The following is a 22,942-nucleotide window of genomic DNA, read 5'->3' as shown; positions in this document are numbered from 1 at the left end:
CGCGAGTTCAAACCTTTTCAGGGGCTTTCCCAAACTCTCGCGGTACTTTGATGTCATACCACGTGCTGTCTGCGCATCTCGGTGTTAAGTCAAACACACCTGAATGTATTTGTTGGCTGCACTCCCTTGCGCTCAGTGATGTAGGTGTAACGAATTAAATGTATTAAATTGATATTATACAAATAAATATTGTAATAAAAATCTTTATAAAATAATTAGCTGTCATTAATAAATAATCTTTGATTTGAAACATCAGTATACGTGAATTAACCCTCAATTTATGAAATGCCTAAACATCAAAATGGTGAAAATACAACAATGTATATTTGACCAATTCAGCATTTATTAACTTTTGTCTTTTTAAATTGACTTCAGAAGTTATCTACAGCCACACATCCACTGTATACCAAGTTATGATGATCAATTATGAAAATGCAAAAGGATTGATAGATCAGTAAACAAGCAACAAAAAGGTAATGTCTTAATAGATTTCTGCTTTTGTTACTTATTCATGTATTTTAATTACATAGTTCAAAATCAAACGTTAATAATTATAGGGTTTCAACTTGTTGCAGCTTTACAAAAAATGTAGAATTTGTAGGAGCGCATGGACATCTGAGTAACAAAGTCATATTATGCAGATGGGTGCTCATGGTGGCCTTCAAATAAATACATGGACAGGCTGCTAAAGAGGGTCAGGATGATGGAGATGCAAGAGCCAAAGACAGCACAGACCAAACACCAGGCCAGAATTCTGCATGAGTCAGGTAAGCAGAATCAGTTAAACTGTATAAAATAATTAATTAATAGACAGTACAATTAATAACACATTATTTTTCATAGCTGTAAAAAAACAAAAGAATGAAACAGTACCTGCATTTTAGTTTCTAGCTGTAAGAAAAAATGAAGAGGAGGTAGAAAATCTTGATGAAAGTAGTTTATTGTGGTAGCAGTGACAAAGCACGTCGTACTTTGGGTTCAGCGGAGTAAGATTGAACCCTGAGCAAAGTCAGTCTTAACACTTTATAGTTTCAAACCTGTTTTCCCACCCCTAATGCTAATGAAGTATCCCTTTAAATGTAAATTAAGACTAATACTACAAATGACCTCTATATCTCCCACTGTGCCCACATGGGTCATTGTAGTATCCAACTCACTGTGTGCTCAACCAAGTGGTCAGATAATGTTTAGATAGATGTCTTTTATTATCATGAACCCTCTTTGATCTGTGTTGGTTCAAGAAGTCTCACATTTGCTCCCATACTACTATTAAGAAAGTATTACTTCAGGTTATATTATTGTATTGCTTGAACTGAGATTACCTTTTATGATTATCAAGCCTTTTAGAGGGATGAGCTTTATTCAACAGCTAAATTGGAGTGGAATCTTTGTCAAGGCTGACTATAAATTCTTACATAGCCTTTTTCGCAAAGTTGCCGACAACTGGAAGAATGTCCCAAATTGCTGCAAAAAGAAATTCAGTAAGTCCTTATAAAAGAGACAGTTTAAAAAGTAAAACGGCTTCATTTAACTTCAAAATACCTCTAAATCCTTAAAGGAACACACCCACATTTTGGGAATTTAGCTTATTCACCGTATCCCCCAGAGTTAGATAAGTTCATACATACCTTTCTCATCCCTGTGCGTGCTGTAACTCTGTCTGATGCAGCCCCCGCTAGCTTGGCTTAGCACAAAGACTGGAAGTGAATGGCTCCAGCTAGCATACTGCTTCCAATAAGTGACAAAGTAACGCGGACATTTTCCTATTTATGTGTTGTGATTTGTATAAATTCACTACCAGTCTTTTGTTCTAAGCTTAGCTAGCGGGGGCTGCGTCAGACAGAGTTACAGCACACACGGAGATGAGAATGGTATGTATGGACTTATCTAACTCTGTTTGTTTATTTGTAAATGTAAAAAATGCAGCTTACCATTCCAAGCTCCAGTGGGCAGGTTAAAGAGTATTTCTTAATGAGAGACAGAAAACAGAAACACATTTTTAATGGCATTTAAAGACAACATACCACTTCATACAACTAAATTTTCTGTTTAATCCATAGATTGAGTAATTTTCACTCTAGCGACCCTGGGGTGACCACCAAGGACGAATGCAAAGTAAGTGACCTACAAAATAAAAACATTAATATTTTACGACTGTTTCGAGATAAGTACTCTGCATATCTATAGTAATATGCAGATTCTTGAGTAAGAATTTCTCTCAGACAATATAGACTCAGATGGCTTCATTGTTGACCATATTTGTAGTTTAACAATTTTTATAAAGTTAAAGTTCTCACACAAAAATTTCTAGTCTAAGAATGCTACAAGAAACCTGTTGTGCAACTTACCTGCTTCCCATTTACAGCTCCAGTGAGTGTCTTTTAAGAGCTATCCCCTGAGTTTCTTTGTCTTCATAAGTATACCTTTTGACTGACTGTTCTGAGTATGAATCAATAGACCTTTTGCGAGTCAACGTCACAGTTACGTCACGCGCGGATGTGGTGGCAGAAAAATAGTGGAAATGAATGAGACACGAGTGAAAAGAACAATATAACTCACTAGAAAATGTTTTGTGGTGCTGTTGAGTGTCAGAATAGGAATGCCAAAATAGATGACCTTCATTTTTATAGTATACCGTCGTCGAAGACACCATTTAAAGATAAACGTAGGTGTTTATGGTTGCAATAAAAGCCCCCAACCGGACAGACTGGAGTGATGAAATCATATGAAAATCTTTTAATAATTTGAATAGAAAATAATTAGAGAAGATATCCATTGTTTTGTCGAAGTCTGATCCCTCTATGTGTTTCTTATAGCGTTTTCATCACGTTACGTTTATAATTTATTTAGAAAGATTAAAGATTTGAATTAGTTCACAATATCAATAATATTACCATTTATTAAAGTTTTCGTATTTTTTCGTTTTCTATTACTTCTTTTTACCATATATCTTAGCCTATGTCTTCTTCCTGTTTGTTCTAAATTATGACGTTTACTAATAAATATATAAACATAGCACACACACACACACGATGTAAAGTGTTAATAATATATAAACAGGCCTATACAAATTAATTTGTATGTAAACATAATAGCTTTAGATCAAACACGTAGGCTAAAAATATAAGGAAGAAATTGAAAAAAGGAAATGATGAAATATTTAATAAATTATATTATACAGAATACATAATAGTATTGCTCTTATAAGTACTTCAGCGATTCATACTGTAAAAATAATTGATTTACCAATAAAGAACAATACATTACATACATGCACACAATTAGTAGCCAAGCCATTTAAACTTTTAATTTATTTAAAAAATAAACGTAACTTGGTAAAATGTTACCCTTAAGAGAAATATAGGAGAAACAGACTTCAACAGAACACTGGATCCTTAAAAAGCACAGTTTAATGCAAAAACACTTCACACAGCTATTAAGAAGCATTCACTTTCTGCCACCAGTTGGGCTCCGCCCACAAAAAACGTCATCTCTGTTTGCAAACACGCAAAAGATCTATTGAAACAATGTCACAAAGCCAATTAGCAATAAACAGCATCTTAATACAGTTCTTTAATGTATAAAACATTTTAGCATCCTGCATCTAATATTTGGAATTTTCATCTTAACAGAGTTTAGTCAATAATCACTGATAAAACAGAAAATACTGAATATGAATGAGATATGTCTGTTCAAATCTAGTCATGTTTGCTCTATTTCTTCCTTTTTGTGTCAAAAGCAGCTACAAAAGTCCCAAAGGCTCTTTAAAGAACTATTCCCTGAGGGTCTTTGCCTTCGTAAGTATACGTTTTGACTGACTGTCAAGATACCTTCAACGTTTTAATTGATCCAAACTCAAATACAATGTCACAAAGACAATTAGCAATCAATAGCATCTTAATAAACACAGATCCTTTAAAGGCGGAGTGCACAATGTTTGAAAGCCAATGTTGACATTTGAAATCACCTAAACAAACATGCCCCTACCCCAATAAAATCTGGACCTTCTTTTGATAGATCGGCCCCACACATATGCAACCCTGGCAAGGATGTCGGTTAGTAGACACGCCCCTTACTGCTGATAAGCTACAAGTGTGTTTTGGTAGTCGGCTGACTCCCTTTTTTAAAGCGTTTTTCAAACATTGTGCACTCCGCCTTTAATGTATAAAACATTCTAATATCTTACATCTAATATTTGACATGTTCATCATAACAGAGTTTAGTCAATAATCACCGATAAAACAGAAAACACTGAATATGAGTGAGAAATGTCTGTTCAAATCTAGTCATGTTTGCTTTTTTTCTGCCTTTTTGTGTAAACAGCGGAGCTTTTAACTTTTTATCTCAGTTAAATCAAACTAAACTCTACGAAAGCACCGAAAGAAAAAATCTTTGCCAAAGCTAATGAAAAACTCAGCCGAAGCATTTTCCTAATTAATTTGCCAATTTTCTCACCATTGAACGAGTTACAATCAGAATGTCCTATTTACTATTTATTTATTTCACTTTATTTAACAATGATTTTTTTTTACTTTCCAGCTGTCATTATAGGGTCTTTTTACACCTGGTCACTTCTCAGACAGCTATAGAAAGACTTGTTAAAACGTTTCCATTTACATTCGACTTGCCTAAACAAATGTAAATCCGATCTTCTATTCCTGCACAAAATCCAAATAACCTATATTAATTACTCTGCCTAAAGAAACTTGCAATGATGCTCATATAGCACTGTATGTTGAGCAGCAGACACATGCCTGTGTGCATGGTCTAGTACGAGGTACGACGAGCAGAGTGAGCGCGAGAGACGGCGGCAAGATTGACAGATGACAGGGGAAAAAGCGCCCTCAACAAAGCTGTCTAACAAAAAAACTAATTGTTAACTAAACTAATTGTTAACAGATTGACTCATTATTCTGTACAATTTATTCAGCCTTTTCACTTTTTCGGTTGCCGAAAATTGGGTGCATCCCTACTAAACTCTAAGTTCACTTTACAAATGATGATTGGCTCCTGCTGTTAACAGACTGATTATATAGATTTAACACTGCTTCAATTATACTTTGCACATCTGTGGGTGAGCCTCAAATACATCAGTGATGTACATTTTAAGTTGCCATGAAACGGAAGTATTGATTGCCAAATTTTCCTCGTGGTGATGTATATCTGAACGAAATTGGCTTTTGAAATAAAAACCCAGGCAAGTCTGGATTTAAATTTGTCCATCGAGATCTGATAGGATTGTTTGAAGTTAATTGCAGCGATCATCTCCCGGGTCCCCACACCCACCTGACATACCATATGACCGTAAGTAAAGAGAGATCGTTTTGAGGAGGGGAAGAGATTTGCATTTTTTATTTGATTAGGGCCCATTCATTTTTTTTTAAATAATGAAGCTCACAGATAAGTAATTTGTAACATCTACCACAGTATTACAAAACATATTACAGTTTTTCATTTTATTTTCATGGCAACTTTAACACTGCTGCTTCTGCTGTGATGTAGGGCTAACCCCCCAGTCACATTAGCTACAAGCGACAGAGACAGAGCGACAGGCTACCATTCATTTTCAATGGAAGTGGCCGTTTGCCAGCGACAAGCGACGAGCTCGCCGGTGCGCGAGCAAGGCGGGGCCAAAATAGACAACCAGGCTATTTTATGCAAATGCTGAGCGATGCGACAAAGCGACTGCCAATCGGAGTGAAGGAGCAACGTGACGTAGGTCTGTGGTCGTGTCTGAGAAAATAATTCAAGATGGCGGAAAATGCGCATTTATGTATATATCTGATAAGTTTGGCATTTTATCTCAAATATTTTGTTACTTTTATCGAGAAATAAATACTTTTAAATCCAAAAACACCTTTCTTGTAACTTAACAATACCTCTAAAGTGACTTTTGATACCGCTTTTAGAAACTAGCCAAGGAACGCCCATCAAGCGGGTGCGTGTCGCTCGGTGTCGTTCACTTTTGTAGCTAATGTGACTGTAGGGTTAGGCTTGATGCAGTCAGCAACGAGAGCAATGCTACAAACGACTCCCACCCTTATAGTTGATGTGTAGTAAAAGATGTGTGTCGTGCCTCACAAATTAGAAAGTGTTTGGATGAAAACTGCTAAAGCATTGACAATTCCCATTTCCACAATCAGGGAAATGATTAACACCATCAAATGTGTCTATACTTTCTTAAAGGGGTAATTCACCCCAAAATGTGTCATTCTAAACCGCCAAGCCCTCGGATTGTCTTTAGAACACATTTTTAGATATTGTTGATGAAACAATATACAATAGTCTGTCCAATAGACTTCAGTTTGTTTCTCAATTCTTTTCCGAGAAAAGAATGAAAGACATCACCTAAAAGGTCCATGTTCCATCAGTAGTTCAATAATAATATTATAAAGCAACGGGAACACTTTTGCACGCAAAGAAAACAAAACAAATTATTTTATTTAACAATTTGTTCTTGCGCTTGGTTGTTCAGTGCGTGTTCACTTGCAGACTACGGTGCATATAATTTTGATCATGACTATAACTACCTAAACCAGCCCAATCCTTGTCATCTCACAATGATTAATCTAAGATTTGTTAATCAGAGTTTAAAATTGTAGTGCAACACAACTCCAATTAAAGGAACTATGGGATCAACAACCTCTAGATAAGCTCTCTTTACATTAATCCTTGTTGGTGCAAGCCACCCTTAGTGATGTAATTTAGATATTAACATTTGCCAAGAACTGTATTGCAATGTACACAATTGTAACATTTTATTTCTTTCATTTTCAGATTTTCACTGTCCTTCACTCTCACCAAGTTGTTAATCTCAGAATTCTTCCTGTAGACTGAACAGAGTCATAAAACTCCTGCAATATCTCATTTAAAAGAGAAGCAGAGTAGATCTCGAAATCACAATTGTTCTGTCTTTGGGGCAAAAAGTCACTGAAAGTGTTAACGTCCTATTTAGTTGCCTTTTTCGTATTGACCTCATTTTTGTCGTAGACTTTAAAGAAGAGACGCACACAGGTAACTCGCGCCTGCATCTCTCTCTCATCGATCTTATCTAACGTAGCTCTGCCGGTGTTAATTCTTTGTGCCGCTTTTTGTCATTCAACGTCTCCAAGTTTTCCATTTCGTCTCGTGCCTGGGCCCATTTCTCAAAATTGCCATATTCACCATACAAATTGAACGATATGCAAAAATCATCCCTTTAGCCTACCTAAATAAACATAAACAAATCAGAATAGAGTATTTAAACAGCCCGTGGTATATTTACTTTTAAAGTAATTTAACATTAACAATAGATCGCTTACCAATAAAGAACCTATTATCAATGAAATAATTACAGACCAAAACTTAGATGCACTCTGTTTAACAGAAGCCTGGCTTAAAGCAGACAATTACATTAGTTTAAAAAAATCCACCCCAACACTATTATTATAAAAACAAACCTCATTTAAAGGGGAGAGGGGGTGGTTTAGTAAGGAATAATTGACGACGGGCCATTGAATTATAAGAATGGCTGCATTCACGTCGTGCCGCATTGCACCTTGGGTGTGCATTATTTTCAAATTATTCAAAGGACAGGATGCAGTTTCAGACCAACTTTTTTTCCAAACAAAATTACGGTTATTAGAGAAAACATTGAAGCTACACAAGCAGCCACCACTCTACCCAATAGTACATTTAACACTAGATTACCATTCGAACATCTTGAGTCATTTAAAGCTTCTACAATAGAAGAGCTCTTTAAATTAGTAACATCATCCAAATCATTGTCCTGTATGTTAGAGCCCATCCCAACAAAATTACTTTAAGAGGTATTCCCTGTAGTGTCAGACCCAGTACTAAATATCTTTAACTAATCTCTAGAATTAGGATACGTTCCAACAGCTTTCAAACTAGCAGTTATTAGACCGCTCATTAAAAACACACACCTTGACCAGGGAGATCTTAATAACTTTAGACCAATCTCAAATCTACCTTTTCTTTCTAAAATATTAGAAAAAGTAGTGGCAAGCCAGCTATGCACATTTATAGTGAATAATAGTACATATGAGAAGTTCCAATCAGGATTCAGGCCCCACCATAGCACAGAAACAGCGTTGCTTAGAGTTACAAATGACCTATTAACATCCGATCGTGGTGAAATCTCAATCCTTATATTACTAGACCTTAGTGCAGCCTTTGACACAATAGATCACAGAATCTTACTCAATAGACTAGAAAACTATGTTGGCATCAGTGGTCAGGCGTTAGGCGATCTGGTTTAGATCGTATCTAACCTAATCACTATCACTTTATTTATGTAAATGAGGAAGAGTCATCTCACTCCCTGGTTAAATACAGTGTACCACAGGGATCAGTTTTAGGTCCTATCCTATTCTCGTTATATTTGTTACCTCTAGGAGACATTATCAGGAAACATAACATAAGTTTTCACTGCTATGCGGATGATACCCAGCTTTACATCTTGTCACATCCTAGCGAAACACACCAGTTCTCTAAGCTAACAAACTGTATTAGCGATATTAGTGATTGGATGGCACATAACTTCCTTATGCTAACCTCCAATAAGACTGAGATACTTATTATTGAACCAAATCGCTCCAAACATAATATGTCAGATTACAAGTTACCCATAGATGGCTGCACTGTGGTACCATCTTTCACGGTTAGGAACTTAGGTGTGATGTTCGACAGCAGTTTATCCTTCGATAGCCATTTCTCCAACGTCTGCCGCACAGCATTCTTCCATCTTAGAAATATCTCAAAAATATGCCATATGCTGTCTGCATCAGATGCAGAAGAGCTTATCCACACTTTTATGACCTCTAGAATAGACTATTGTAACTCATTACTCGGGGGATGTCACGCAAATCAGGTAAACAAGTTACACCTAGTTCAAAACGCCGCCGCAAGAGTGATTACTCGATCTAAAACGTATGACCACATAAGTCCAATTCTGGAATCTTTACACTGGCTACCAGTTAAATATCGCATACAATTTAAAATAGTACTAATCACCTACAAAGCCTTAAATGGCCTAGCACCCTCATATCTTAGAGAATTACTATCAGAATACAATCCATCACGTACACTGCGATCACAAAATTCTGGCCACCCTAGAATCCCTAGAATATCAAAAGTGTTTAAAGGTGGTAGATCCTTCTCCTACTTAGCCCCTAAGCTCTGGAATGATTTACCAAATAATGTTCGAGTATCGGACACAGTCGATAAATTTAAAGCTAAACTTAAGACATTCTTCTTTAACAAAGCATTCACATAAAATGTCCAGTAAATGTACTTATCCCGCAATAGTTAGTTTGTCCAGAACAAAGCAGTCACATAACTCATCTGGATAATATATTTATGCCGCAATAGTTAGCCTGTCTGGAACAGAGTTAATTTAAACCACAATACTGTATGACACTTGCATTACATGTGAATGGCCCCTACGCTAATAGGATTCTGTTTCTCTCTCCCTGTCTCGTCCTTGACCCCGAGGACAATGAGACAAACAGACCCAATTCCTGCAACCGTGAAGGTCATCACACCGCTGATCTACTGACCGTCCTTCAACGAGATGCCCAGCCGATGCCTGACCAACGACCACCGGCAGAACCAGTTTAATCAAATAATTCTTTGGTGTCCCCAGAATACATATGTGAAGTTTTAGCTCAAGATATTACATAGATAAGCGTTATCTATGTAAAATAACACGTTATCTAACAGTGATATTTTTGGGACACACTCAAACTCACTGCCTTGTCCCAAACTAGACACAGCTGTGTTTTTATTTGAACAACACATTTGTGTTACTTTTAATACAACGTTGTTGTATACACACAGAGTTGTGTCTAGTTTTGGACAACGCATTTAGTGTTTAATGTAGTATATAAACACTGATTGTGTTTGTTTTAACACAACCATTTTAGTAAGATAGTGTGATTTTAGAAGAATGCAAACAATTCCTGTATGTTAGAATTGTTAATTTTAAATTGCTCATAGTAGGACTACTATGTAAATGAATTATTACGGTAAACAATTCTGCCAAATGCATAAATGTATCTCTAGTATATAATATGTGTTCAGAATTATTTTCTACTAATTAGAAAACACATGTTGTTGTTGTTTTAGATTAACTACATACGGTCCCTTGGGGGAGCCAACCCAGGAGCTGCTGTACACAAAATTTTGCGTAAATTGGCCTCCACTGAAATCCTGAGTGCCTACAGCATGAAAGGGAGGAAGGGTAAGAAAGCCTTCCAAAGGCTCAGAATGTGCCCTCTAATAACAGACAAGCTTTCTTCTTCGTCTCATTGTTTAAAGAAAAACTCATTTCTATCCGTTTATTCCCAGCAATATTAAAAGAGACAGAATAAGACAGGACCAGAATATAACACTCTAAATTCTGCTGGGTTATTTTTAAGCCAATGGTGGGTAAATATTGGACAGAACACATGGGTTATAAATAAACCTTTTAAATAAAACACTGCATTGAAAGAACCCAGTTTAGGTTTATTTATTATTTACTAATGCAGTATGCCTACTAGAAATGGGTCAATTAAGGCATGCTCAAGAAGAAAAGTGGCCAAGAAGAAAATACATTACGTTAGGACTGATGTGATTTGTAACTGGTACTGATGTGCTTATAAAATAAGAAAAATATATATGATCAGAATTTAAACTTGCATAATAATTATGCATGTAGTAATCATAACAACAGTTACAACAATACATCACAATTGTGGTATACATATACATGAGTATGACATGACATGATGAACTTGTATGTTTAATTTAGGGGTGGGGAACGTCGGTCCTGGAGGTCACAGACCTGCAGAGTTTTGCTCCAGCTCTAATCAAACACCGCTGAACAGGCTAATCAAGGTCTAAATAGTTACTAGAAAGCTATGGGTTTAATCAGGATTTGAGCTTAAATCTGCAGGACTGCACTCTTCAGGACCGACGTTCGCCCCCCTGGTTTATTTGGTACGTATTTGTACAGTAAATCATACAAATACCTATGAATATTATAAAAATAAGAATGAATCAAATCAGTTCAATGAGCCACCTCATAATACATAGCCTGTACTAATTGCCATGAGATTGTGTTTTCTTTTAAAATCAGCTGAAAAATTAATTTAACTCTTTCATCGAATTGTATTTACAATCTACACATTATAGAAATTATTGACTGTGATTATTTTATTTTATTTACAGAATCTACGCAGAAAAACTACAAGGCGTTAAAGGCGCTTGAGGTAGAAGACTTAATTGGATTAGCCCGGAAATTTGCCCCACACAGAAATTTTAAATGGTAATCATATTGTGTTTCCCACATGATTTAGGGGTCCAGGGCTGGACTGGGACAAAAAATCAGCCCTGACATTTTGGCCCAGACCGGCCCACTACATAGGATCACAAATGCCACCCATCTTTGTGCAACCTTGACTATGTATACCAACTCAAAGCCATATAATGATTAAGTAGAAAATTATAAGACCTGACACGTGACATTAGAATAATATAATGCAAGCACTGTAAAATGCTTTGAAGGTTAAATAAATCTGCTAGGTTTGAAAAATCTGCTAATTGTTTTAGCCAGTGTGCACAATGTGAAAAACTAACCATTTTAACCACCTTATGATAACACGGACACCTTATATAATATAACAGATACACGAGTGCAATTACAGTTTGATGTCATCCGCCTGTCGGTTCCTAAAGCGTAGCATAAACACACGTGTAAATGATCCCTCCTATGTACTAATGTTAATGTATGTTCTTCTAAAAATATTTAAAATTATCTTTGTTAATTTCTGCTATTTTGCAACGCAAACACTCCCCTGTAGCTACCTAATAATTCTGCCCAGTGCCCACACTGTATTTTATTGAAGTGTTATCTCCATAATTTTGCAAACAGCCAGTGGTCGATCACTTGAGTTGTTGACCGAGTTTTATCAATGGGATCTCTAACGACAGTGTTTTAAAAGCAGTTCTGCTTACCGCACTTCACTCGCTTCTCCCTCGTCTCTATTTTTAACAGATGCATGCACACACTGACACTGCATGCTCCCAAAGAGCATGTTTGGGGTAGATAAAAGTGAAATAAAAAGAACCAATGGACTGCTGATTAGGTGTCTCGTGGGTTAGGTCGTTGGCCAATAAAAAAAAATCATATTATAACGACCAGCCCCCAAGTGCGTCAGCCCACCAGCACTTGCCCGGCCAGAATCCGAGTCCAGCCCTGATCATGAGTATATATATCCTACCCAGGGGCGTAGGAATGAGTTTAACATTGGGGGGGACACATATCGGAAACCTGACAGATCCGTTAATGATTTGAAAAGAAATATGTCATACACTGCAAAACATTCACCGACATACTTTATTCTACTAAAATGATATAATTAACGTGTTCACTTCTAATCATGTTCAAACTTTCCTTTCATGATCAACAATCTAAAATCACCTCACCCTTCATATAACACCTACCTGGAGCTCAGTGCTAGCTCTCCCTGCATCACCCTCACCAGTGTCACCACTGTTAGTTTCCAGCTGAACTTCATCTTATCTCTAATATGAAAGTAGTGGAAATGGACAAGGTATAGAAAAATACTGATGGGAATGTCATGAACAAGCAAAAAACACACAGACAGACTAACTCATCATGTTCTTTTACAATCATCATCCTAAATACTGTTTTTAGTGTCAAATCGCTTTTCTCCATTACATTACTGGAAAGTCTGCCATATTTTCGCCAGCCTTTGTTGGCTAGTAAGGTTAATAGTAACAACGTTTACCTAGCAAGAGTGTAGCGTTACTAGTTAAATGTTGAATCACAACATCAGCTTAATATCAACAAGTCTAAGGCATGGGTTAAAGTGAAAAAAAAAATCACAACGTGGCAATTTTAACATAATAAATGATCTATATGGTATTTTGAGCTAAAACTTCACATATGTTCTCTGGGGACACAAAAGATTTGACATTTGACATCTTAAAAAAGTCTTGTGAACTGACACTTTATGTAAATAGGTGAGACCAATAGCATTTTAAGGAGAGATGTTTTAAACTGCTTTAAAATTGTCAGTTTGCATATTTTAAATGCCATTTTTAATCTCTGAAATATACTTCAGTATTTACTTCAGTAAATACACTTTCAGTGCATGCATGTTTATATTTTATTTTCTTCTGATAAATAGTAAGCTACCACTTTTTTGCTATTAATGCAATATTGAAGTCTCAGGTGGCATATATAGAGTTGCCAACTGTCACTATAAAATACAGGACCAAAGGTGGGCTACAGCAGCAGTGCAAGTATGGTTTTGTGTGAATATACATTGTATTGTTTTAAGCCATTTGTCAAAATGACAGTTAATCTCCTAATTTATAACTTTTATGCCTACAACATATGGTAGGTTTATTAATAGTTTGTTAATTTACAGCTTTACTTTTAACACAGTCCTTTAATTGAACCATTCCCTTTACTATATGTCTAAAGCAAACTTGTGACTCCTGCACTAAGGGTTAAAAAAACGTTATCCCCTTCATGTTAATTTTTGTGACAAACTAAAAAAACATCTTAAATAGATTTAGCTATTTAAAACACGCGTACAGGCTGTGACTCACGCACGAGAATGTCCAAGCAAAGTTGGAAATACTTTTGGGGCATTTCAGATTGAGGCGAAACAGCTACAGTAAATTACCCACTTTATTAAAAGAAAATATGAAATCGTATATCACCCCTGTAATGTACACTCGACGGGACGGGGTCTGTGATTGGATGACAGGTGTCGGGGATCATTATCATGTGCCGTGATATGCAGCACTGCTGCTTATGCTGCGGGTTCGACTTCGGGCAGCGGTGCTGGAACCGACAGGCGGATGACATCAAAGTACCGTAAAAGCATTTCGATAGCAGTCTCCTCGTATGTTTTCTTGAATCGCTCTCACAGGATTTTGATGTCATCTGCCTCTAGGTTCTTGTGACGCCACATGAAGTTTAACAAACATGTAGGCTACCAGTCACTGATTAGATCAGCGTATCAGTTAAAAAACGGGACGCGAGTGGTCAACGGGACAAATCCCTAGGCATACAGTGCAAAGACACAAATTTTACCAGCTTAACACACTACAGTCTGAAAACCCGGAGCGAAGTGATTACAGAATGCTTACAGTGAAGAGAAGAACGTGCTTTCGCTCCACTCCAGGCTTTGATCAAATCCCGCTTAGCAAGGGGAATACACGTCGTCTTTATGAAAAGTGAATTTAAAAATTTTGCAATTGACGAAGAACTTTAATCCATGGCTTACGTTAGACATAAAATATAATTATCCTCCTGGACAAAATTTATACCAACTCACATTTCCTTTCTTTCTTTTCTTCCCCAGTAGAAAGAAATCATTTAAACTGAGCTGCTGCTGTCTCTTTATATTAACCTCAGACGACCTGTCGTCAGTTTCAGACCCCACTAGCCGTTGAGGGGGTGGGGCGGGCCGGTGAAAAGACGCTGTGTTGCGCTTTCAAAATAAAAGCACGCGAGTTAAAGATTTTAAAATCAAATATTTTTCAAATAATTTTTGGGGGGGGACAAATGAAACTGTCTCCAATATTGGAGGGGACACGTCCCCCCCGTCCCCCCCGGTTCCTACGCCCTTGATCCTACCTGATGCAAAAGTATTCGTATTAATTCTCTTAATTTTCAAACATATTTTAAAGTTTAACTTCAGAAAACTGTGCCTACAAAGTGGAGGGACAGAAAATGTCAAGTGAACACAAAGTTCATTTATGCATTTATGTTTTTTCAAAGTGCTAATAAGCATGTCCTCGAATTAAAAAAATAATTGTTCTGAACCACCATACTCAATCCAACAGCGACATCTAGCGGTACATTAAAATAAAAACTCGTTTCAATGTGTATAACAAATTTTACTTTTACCAACTTGTAGCAGTTGAAGTAACAAAAAAAAAAACTTTTAAATAGATTTATTCTAAAAATACTAAGGTAAAGGAGAATCATTTTGCTGATTAAATTAGTTGTTGTAGAGAAAATAGCCTACTTTTAAAGAAATCATGCGTAAACTTTTTTACTTTTATACACTTCATCATATTGGTTTAACTACTAGGCTTATCCGAATATCGTAAAGAATCATTATCAAAATTACTCAATATCCTGGCGCTGAACCTTTTCTTGTTTGTATGTCTCTTGTTTTTCAGTATACAAATATTAGTCTTTTAAAATGACATATTCTTCTGTCATAATGACATAATGCTTTTGTCATTTAATTGTTCATCTAAATGTTTAATCTAACTTAAATTGCCTTTATTGTTTGTTACTTTTGCAGATGGGAGAGATTGCCGTGGAGTTCCGAAGTTCATAGTTTTTAATATATTAAAATGTTTTTATGATACTACGTTCTACATGTTTTATTGTTAATTTTGTATTATGTTTTATATAATCAAATTATATACACTATTACATTATTATCTAACTCTATAAACTCCATAAATGTTATTGTCATTAATGATTTTGATTTTATGTCTACGAATAAAGAATGGATCAACATGGATTGTGTGATTATTTGTTCATTTAAATAGATTATACATGAATAAACGTGGTTTATATAGTGAAATAGTTTATTTATAATGATTTAATTGTGAATTTTTATTATAAATGGTGCCAAAATATAGGGAATAACTACAGGTTTGGAGAACGTCCTGAGAACCTTCCGGGAACGTTCTGGCAAGGTTCTGCAAACGTTCTGAGCAGGTTAGATTGATGTTATCCGAACGTTCCCGGAACGTTCTGAGAACGTTCTAGGAACGTTCCCGGAACGTTCCGACAAGGTTAGGGGAACGTTCTGAGAACCTAAAAATAACGTTCTATTTCCGTAAAGAAAACTTTCCTGGGGAACCAACAGGGAACGTTACAAAAATAACGTTCTGGGAACCAAAAACTAACGTTCTGGGAACGTTCCCGGAACCAAAACCTAACGTTCCGGGAACGTTCTGGGAACCAAAAATTGTTAGCTGGGATTACTTTGTTAGTGAATTAATCATTTTTGTGTGCAAGTGTTCCATTGTAAGATTTAACAAATCAGGATTTAATAACGAAATATGGCATGGGCACCCCCACAAAAGTTTCATTTGATCTATTCCAACGGTTTCTGGCTATAATCCGTGGTACGGATGAGGGCCAGATCAGCATAACGTCTCTCAAACGGACGGACCACTCACTTCGCGCGTTCGGCTCTGTTCAGTAAACCAGAGTGGAACACACAAGTTTGGAGGTGGTTTGGGTCAATATTACAGATGTGGGCCACATCAGGGAACTGTCTTTCTGGAAGCTTTGGTTCTGATGTGGTAAGTGGATGAAAAACAGCACTGAAAAGTCTAACTGGCACATATACTGAGCCAATTAGCTTAAATTCCAGCCTTAGTGTAGAAATGAAGTGGCCATGGGCACATGCACCCTCATGTTTCTAAATTTGTGCCATTACAAAATACTTTTATTCTACAGCAGCCAGCTAGTTGACTTCTCTTTTCAATTACCACCTGCTCCTTCTGCCCATATCCGTATCACAGGTTTGGGCCAAATTAGTGTTTTGTATTTTAAACGCATCTCCTGACTTCCGGTTGAGTTGCGGAAACCGGACCTGGAACAAATCTGTAAATCGATGAAAAAACAGCTTTGCTAGCAGAGCTGAAATCTTATCAGGTGCAGATCTGGCCCACAGTCAGATACCGTATGTCCGCTCATGCGGATCCGGTCCAAAGGAAATTGCTATCTGGGTAACGACCGTTATTTTTTTAATTATGCGAATTCGCGTAAAGAGAAAGCGGGTGCTCGTGAAGAGCGCGAGGTAAGCGCGTGCAGAGGAGCACGCGCATAACAGACGTGCTCACTTCAGAAATAATGGGTTTAATTATAGACGGGTTGCACGGCGACGTCACTAACTGGTTGCGCGCGCAACCGAGGGGCAGAAAGAAGAGACGTGCATTGTGTTGTATGCTAGTAGCGGTGTCTGTAAGTCAAAATGCCAAGGAATTTTTGCGTGGAAAATAGTACCAACAGAGTCAGTGCTGGGTGCCTGATGTTAACATACCAGTAGATGCGACTATTACGTTACTAGCATTATAATTATAAAATTATAATTCATACATGTATCACAGTAACACTGCAAAAATAAAGACAGAAAAACAGATACAACTAAAATCAAGTCTTATTTATGTACAAACATTAAAGAACGCTTCAATAATTAAGGTTGTTGCAGTAGCAGATCAGCTCACCAATCGGTCTTTCTGCCCCTTGGTTGCGCGCGCACCCTGCAATGTTTGTAAACTTGCAACCCCTCTATGCTTTTACTTAATTTCCTAAAAAAAAAAACATAACCAAAAAATAACCACTAGAGAACGTTAGGTATAAGTTATTTTTAGGTTATTTTAAAAATAACCACCCTGCAACGTTATGGGAACGTTATTTTATGGTTCCCAAAAAAATAACCAAAAAATAACGTTCTGTATAAGTTATTTTTATGTTATTTTAAAAATAACCACCCTGCAACGTTATGGGAACGTTATTTTATGGTTCCCAAAAAATAACGTTCTGTATAAGTTATTTTTAGGTTATTTAAAAATAACCACCCTGCAACGTTATGGGAACGTTATTTTATGGTTGCAAAAACTAAAAACTAAAAAGAACGTTCCCAGAACGTTATTATTTGGTTCCCAAAAAAATAACCAAAATATAACCAAAAACTAACGTTAGGGGAACGTTCTGTGTTTGCTGGGAATGTAGTGTGTGTTTACAACAAAGCGTTACCTCCAGTTGGTGCTCAGTGTTTTTAGTTCAGGAGGTTTCCACCGGGAGGCGAATTAACACCGAGGTCATTAAATCATTAATAACACTGCATGAAGCGGTTTTATCCTTAAAACATCAGTGTCTCTTCAACGAACATTTGCCGAGCGTCAGCGAGCCAGCTGGATGGAGTGGAGCTGCTAAGGTGACGCAGCTAAAATAAAGCAAGCGGGTGCAGCGATAATATTGGATGTAACTTGCCGTAATTAACAAAAACATGAGCCTTATTTGACAGCAGCATTAATTGAACTATTTGACCATATGCATTTGATATACATACCGTGACTGGAATGCACTTACAAATCGCGCTGTTATTAGAAACATTTATCCCAGATAGCACACGTACGTCTCAGATATCTGCGAGGTAATCACTCAGATTTCCATTCCGTCTGGAAAACGTATTATAAAGGTCGTTTGCCCATATGAATTACGTATCTGAGACGTACGAGCCCAGCCGTTTTGAAGACGCTTTTAAGATCTTTTCAAGACGCTTGATATTTAGAATGATGGTTAGCAGATGTTTCTAAGATATTTCCAAGATGTTTCTTAGATCTTTAGATCTTTATAAGAGCTTTAATCGAGCTCTTTCTAAGATGTTTCTGAGAGCTTTAAAAGACGATTAAAAGATCATTAAAAATAAATTGCTCTAAACTACATCTTCTACACAGTTATAGACACATATTATTACAATATATCATTGACAACAATTAAAACAGTATTTTCAATAAAACAGGCAGTTGATTGCGTAAAATTTATTAAAATTAGACAAAGGAAAACATTCATAAGATGCATATTTACACGAGTGTATGCAAAAAAGCAACGTTTTTCTATAACATACAAAGAAACACAATATCTTTAAATTAATCAAATGCTTCCTCGGGCAAAGAACATCTTTTCCCGATTTTCCGCGTCTCCTTCAGTGGTAGACGGACGGATTCTTCATCTGCAGCAGCTGCATTCTGAAAGAAACCATTACAAAAATAAGGAAAAATTAATTTTACAAACTATGTCATATGTTTTCTTTGTTTCCTCAATATAACTCTGATTAGAATGTCAAAAAAAGATAAAATCATCCGTATTAATCGTCAATATCGTGTATATTATTAATATGAGCGTCTTTGCGTTAAATTCGTGCTACACACCATGCACTTATATCGACGTCGCAATGCAAAAGAAGAAGGGCAAGAAAGAAACCGGTCCTGGTCTGGCGATTTAAGGGAACATTTGTTTAAGGTATGTAGTAATAATACATTTTAATAATGCTGGGTGTGGGATCAGTTAACTAGAAATTTCGTTGATAATAAGCAATGTATATACAGTAACTAGCTAGTTCACGTTAGATATTTTATTCACGTGTCTGTGGTTATTTTAGGTTTTTGATAGTTAATTTCACTGATAGTTTGAGCCCGTGTAAATTTCTTAAAAAGCTGTAATTATTATTTTATTTAACATTATTATGTTTGCTGTCAAGACTGATATTTATTTATATATATATTTATTGACGTTGATATGTAAACGTAACCTACTCAGTTGTACTTGACTAATGCAATAATGACAGGTCCACCTGTTTAAGTATATTGTAAAACATTTGAACATAACAACATTTGGACATAACATACAAACATTGTTTCCGCCTGCATCAATTTAGTTGTATAGTTGCATTGCTGGTTAACACCTCTGGGCAGATTCTCCATGTTCTTCTTTTATGTGTAGCTGCTCACCTTAAACAGATACAGTACATTGAAGTAATGTTTAAAACAAATTAAGCCCTATAATATTGTTTATGTTTACAATAATTGGTAAAAAGTTTGACGGATAAAATGGTTCTTACCATTCTCTATATAAGCCCCTCTGTTAACTTTTGTTCAAGCCTGTCTAGATCTTTTATCAGTCTAGAAAGATGTTGGAGAAAAGACATCATCCTCTTCTATAATCTCCATCTGTAATTGGACTAACAACTGGACCAGTGAATGCAGGTGACTCCAAGATTGTCTCGTTTACAGCTGCAATATCAAAAAAATAATTGAATTGAGGCTTTTTATATACATTTAGTATTTTTTATTTAAATTCATAATGAGCATATGTATACATTGATTTAAAACAGTACTCAAGACTGTAGATTTACTGTGAGGTTTTGAATGTTGGACAGATTATCAGACCTGCATCTGCCTCAGACATGTTGCTGTTTAGCTAATGACGATTTTAAATACATTTTTTTTTTTTTTTTTAGGCAACTTACTCTCCATTCGACCTTGCAGGTCACACCATGGTCTCAAGAGGGAAAATGAGTTCTCTATGAATTGAACAGAAAAGGTAGTATTAAACAGTGTTATGTTGTATTTAAATGCCATGAACAATGCGTTTGTTTTCTTCCTAATTATGTCAACAAATGCTCTCTTACCTTGCATGGTACTTTAGGTGAATCAAAACTCCAACCATCTGTATGAGGGTCTGGATGGATAAAGGATGCCCACTGGAGCTGGAAATGATGGATCAGGTCATTTTCATTTGTCACATTTACAAAGAAGCACACTCTAAGGATTGCGTCACCCTGTCTGTGGCAAATACACTAGACAAAAGTATTGGGAGGCCTCATTCTAATAAACATGTTTATTTATTCCAGTATGTCCAATCAAAAAAAATATGCTATATGCTATACCATATAATACCACTACAAAGAGTTTTGTTTTGATTTTTGTTGCAACAGTTTTGTAAGTGCCTTTTTCTGTTCCGAAATGACTACAGCTTCTTGTACAAGTCATTGATAGGTTTAGGTGATGAGTTTTTGGCTAAAAACCTTTGAGTCATATCAAAGGTGTTAGCGGAGTTAAGGTCTATTCAGAGCAGTCAAAGTTCTTCCACACCAGACTGAATCACTAATTTTCTGTTTGAACCTTACTTTGTTTGTAGGGTCATTCTTAAGTTGGTATTGAAAAAGGGCCCTGCCAAAACTCTTGCTATAAATTTAGCATCAAACGTTTTTTTCTAGAATATCATATGCTGTAGCATTAAGATTTGTGCTCATGGAAATAAGTAAAGTATTTAAACCTGTTTATTAGAAGGAGGCGTCGCAATAGTTATGTTTATATAGTTTATGTTTAACAAGCCAAAATAACTAGGGCTGCTTCTTTTTAAGAACTTTTGGGTATTTTTAAATCAGCCAGAGGAATAACAGTCCTTAAATGTGTAATGTACTGCCATAATTTGTAATGATCAAACGTGAGGTCAGATTCTTGTTAACCTACTGTGTTCTTTCTTGATGGTTAGCCGAGTATCCCAGGACAGAAAATCTGTTTCGTATGGATCAGAGTCAGACATTAACATCTAATATGTAATATCTAGTGATATGTTTTCTTAGATAATGCTGTGAACAAATGCTCTTTTACCTTGAATATTAGGTGGATCCACACTTGAACCATCTGTATGATGATCTGCACCCACTGGATCTGTAAATGGTGGTGCAGGTAAGTTTCACAAGTACAAACTCAAATCCTGTTCAGACCATTCATGATTCCGGCAATAACCAAGTTTTTTCGTAACAATAAGACTGCATTTACAATGCAAATCTTAATGCACAGATCATATTTTTTTGACTATATTCATTTTTTGTTCTGCTCTTTTTATATTAACATAAGACACTATTCATATCTGATATCGGTGTTACAATAATTTGCAAAACTACAGTTAATATGAGTGTCATGATTTGCACTTGAGTTTTGTATCGACTTAAGCCAGGGTCACTGCCAATTTAGGCATGTTTTAATTATGACACTTAAACAATTGTATATGTACTTCGATAAAGGTTTTTGCAATCATGGAAACATAAGTGAATCGCAGACAGCATTCTTCTTTTACGAATGTAAAATGGCTGGAGTAGTGATGTCACTAGCTAAATTAATTTTCATTTGACCTCCCCCACAGAAAGACACAGCACATCATTATATTGTTGGCTCCGCCCACTGGTGTTCAGTCTAAAGTAGTAGTTGTTGACAATCATAAAGTTTCTAATAACAGTAAGATTGTGATGTCAGACAAACATTGTGCTGTTGCTGGCTGTGGGAAATTAGTGTATTTGTAAGGGTCGCAAATAATTTGAAAATATAGTTTCAAAATATGCCCCCCCTACCATGAACTAAACTGGACTGTTGCAGAGACCAAGTGTAGTAGGGTATGGAGCGCTCACACTAGTCACACCAAACTTTGGAGGTAAAACATACTTTGGTATGATACAGTATGCATAGTGTGAGTACCCCATAATTTTACTGTAAACCATGCCGCTCCTTAGAGCTTATTTCTATGTATATTTTAAACATTCTTCATTCTCTTGTGATTATTTTTGCAGGTTTCTGAATTGATGTCAGATGCAAAGCAGAAGCTTATTTTCTTCCAGTTTGGCTTCATTGGGGAAAAATGCTTGAAACTAAAGGTGACATTCTTTTGTTTATTGAAGCTATGACAAATAATTTGTCTGTTTAGTTAATGTTTTATACAGTGTAACTGTACCTAAACATTGTTCCTTGAGGTCCTCTGATATTCACATTTTGTATGTCTTCCTTATTTAACACACCTTATTCAAATCATCAGCTCATTAGTAGAGATCTTCATGAACTGAACTGAGGCTGTGTCCAAATGTTCACACTTGTTGTTTTTGCACTAGACTACTTACATTACGTTTTTTTTGTATTTGGCCTAAGTATTCTAGTGGGCGTGAAGATCCCAAGCGTGCATGTAGAATTATTCATCCGATGGGACACACTTAGCATGTGTAAAAATTTCAATCCAGGTAGTGCCAGCAATTTGCACCAAAACGTATTTGTGTTATATTTACTACTTTTAATTTATATTTAACATTTTTCAACAAGTTTTTCTGTAAATAAAATGAACACTCTGAAATGAACATTTGCTTATATCAAACTTTTAGATGCAGAATTCTTTGCTCCTGTAAAAAAGCTCTTTGTTTTGAGTATGTAGCTTTATTAAAGTGTATTATTTATTCAGTAGTCCCTAAATAAACGACACAATGTTGCAGATGTTTCACAAAATGCATAACAATAATGCGGTGAACACCATAGAAATGTTAACATACCA

At 36.1% G+C, this 22,942-nt stretch overlaps 3 long non-coding RNA genes across 8 annotated transcripts in view; 1 reads left to right on the top strand and 2 right to left on the bottom strand.

Annotated features, from left to right (window-relative positions):
• Positions 1 to 9: 9 nt before the first annotated feature.
• LOC141282646 (uncharacterized) lies at positions 10 to 14,572 on the bottom strand. Of its 2 annotated transcripts, none has more exons than XR_012337617.1 (5): positions 14,173 to 14,572; positions 1,932 to 1,967; positions 1,323 to 1,464; positions 874 to 891; positions 10 to 754 (listed from the first exon to the last, which is right to left on the bottom strand). It is a non-coding gene; the product is annotated as an uncharacterized lncRNA (long non-coding RNA). The 2 variants fall into 2 exon arrangements; XR_012337618.1 differs by having other exon boundaries at positions 51 to 754; positions 14,361 to 14,572.
• Positions 14,573 to 18,591: 4,019 nt separating this feature from the next.
• Positions 18,592 to 22,942, bottom strand: part of LOC135734564 (uncharacterized) — an 8,270-nt gene continuing 3,919 nt past the window's right edge. The window contains exons 2-8 of one of the 2 annotated variants that reach the window (XR_010527427.2): positions 21,241 to 21,300; positions 21,100 to 21,144; positions 20,256 to 20,333; positions 20,094 to 20,147; positions 19,686 to 19,857; positions 19,478 to 19,575; positions 18,592 to 18,813 (exon numbers count right to left, since the gene is read on the bottom strand). This is a non-coding gene — a long non-coding RNA (uncharacterized lncRNA). The remainder of the gene's footprint in view (positions 18,814 to 19,477; positions 19,576 to 19,685; positions 19,858 to 20,093; positions 20,148 to 20,255; positions 20,334 to 21,099; positions 21,145 to 21,240; positions 21,301 to 22,942) is intronic. The other variant, XR_012337616.1, reaches the window with a different exon arrangement.
• The window catches only part of LOC135734563 (uncharacterized), a 9,857-nt gene continuing 5,721 nt past the window's right edge, over positions 18,807 to 22,942 (top strand). For 2 of the 4 annotated variants that reach the window (XR_010527426.2, XR_012337611.1), the window contains exons 1-5: positions 19,696 to 19,830; positions 20,085 to 20,167; positions 20,273 to 20,351; positions 21,253 to 21,318; positions 22,197 to 22,280. This is a non-coding gene — a long non-coding RNA (uncharacterized lncRNA). Of the gene's footprint in view, positions 19,088 to 19,695; positions 19,831 to 20,084; positions 20,168 to 20,272; positions 20,352 to 21,252; positions 21,319 to 22,196; positions 22,281 to 22,942 lie in introns of those variants that run through there. The other 2 variants (XR_012337615.1, XR_012337612.1) reach the window with 2 other exon arrangements.

This window comes from Paramisgurnus dabryanus, chromosome 1 (genome assembly GCF_030506205.2).
Source record: "Paramisgurnus dabryanus chromosome 1, PD_genome_1.1, whole genome shotgun sequence".
Classification (NCBI taxonomy): Eukaryota; Metazoa; Chordata; class Actinopteri; order Cypriniformes; family Cobitidae; genus Paramisgurnus; species Paramisgurnus dabryanus.
The sequence above is the reverse complement of the archived record's forward strand: the minus strand, read 5'-3'. Positions and strand labels throughout refer to the sequence as shown.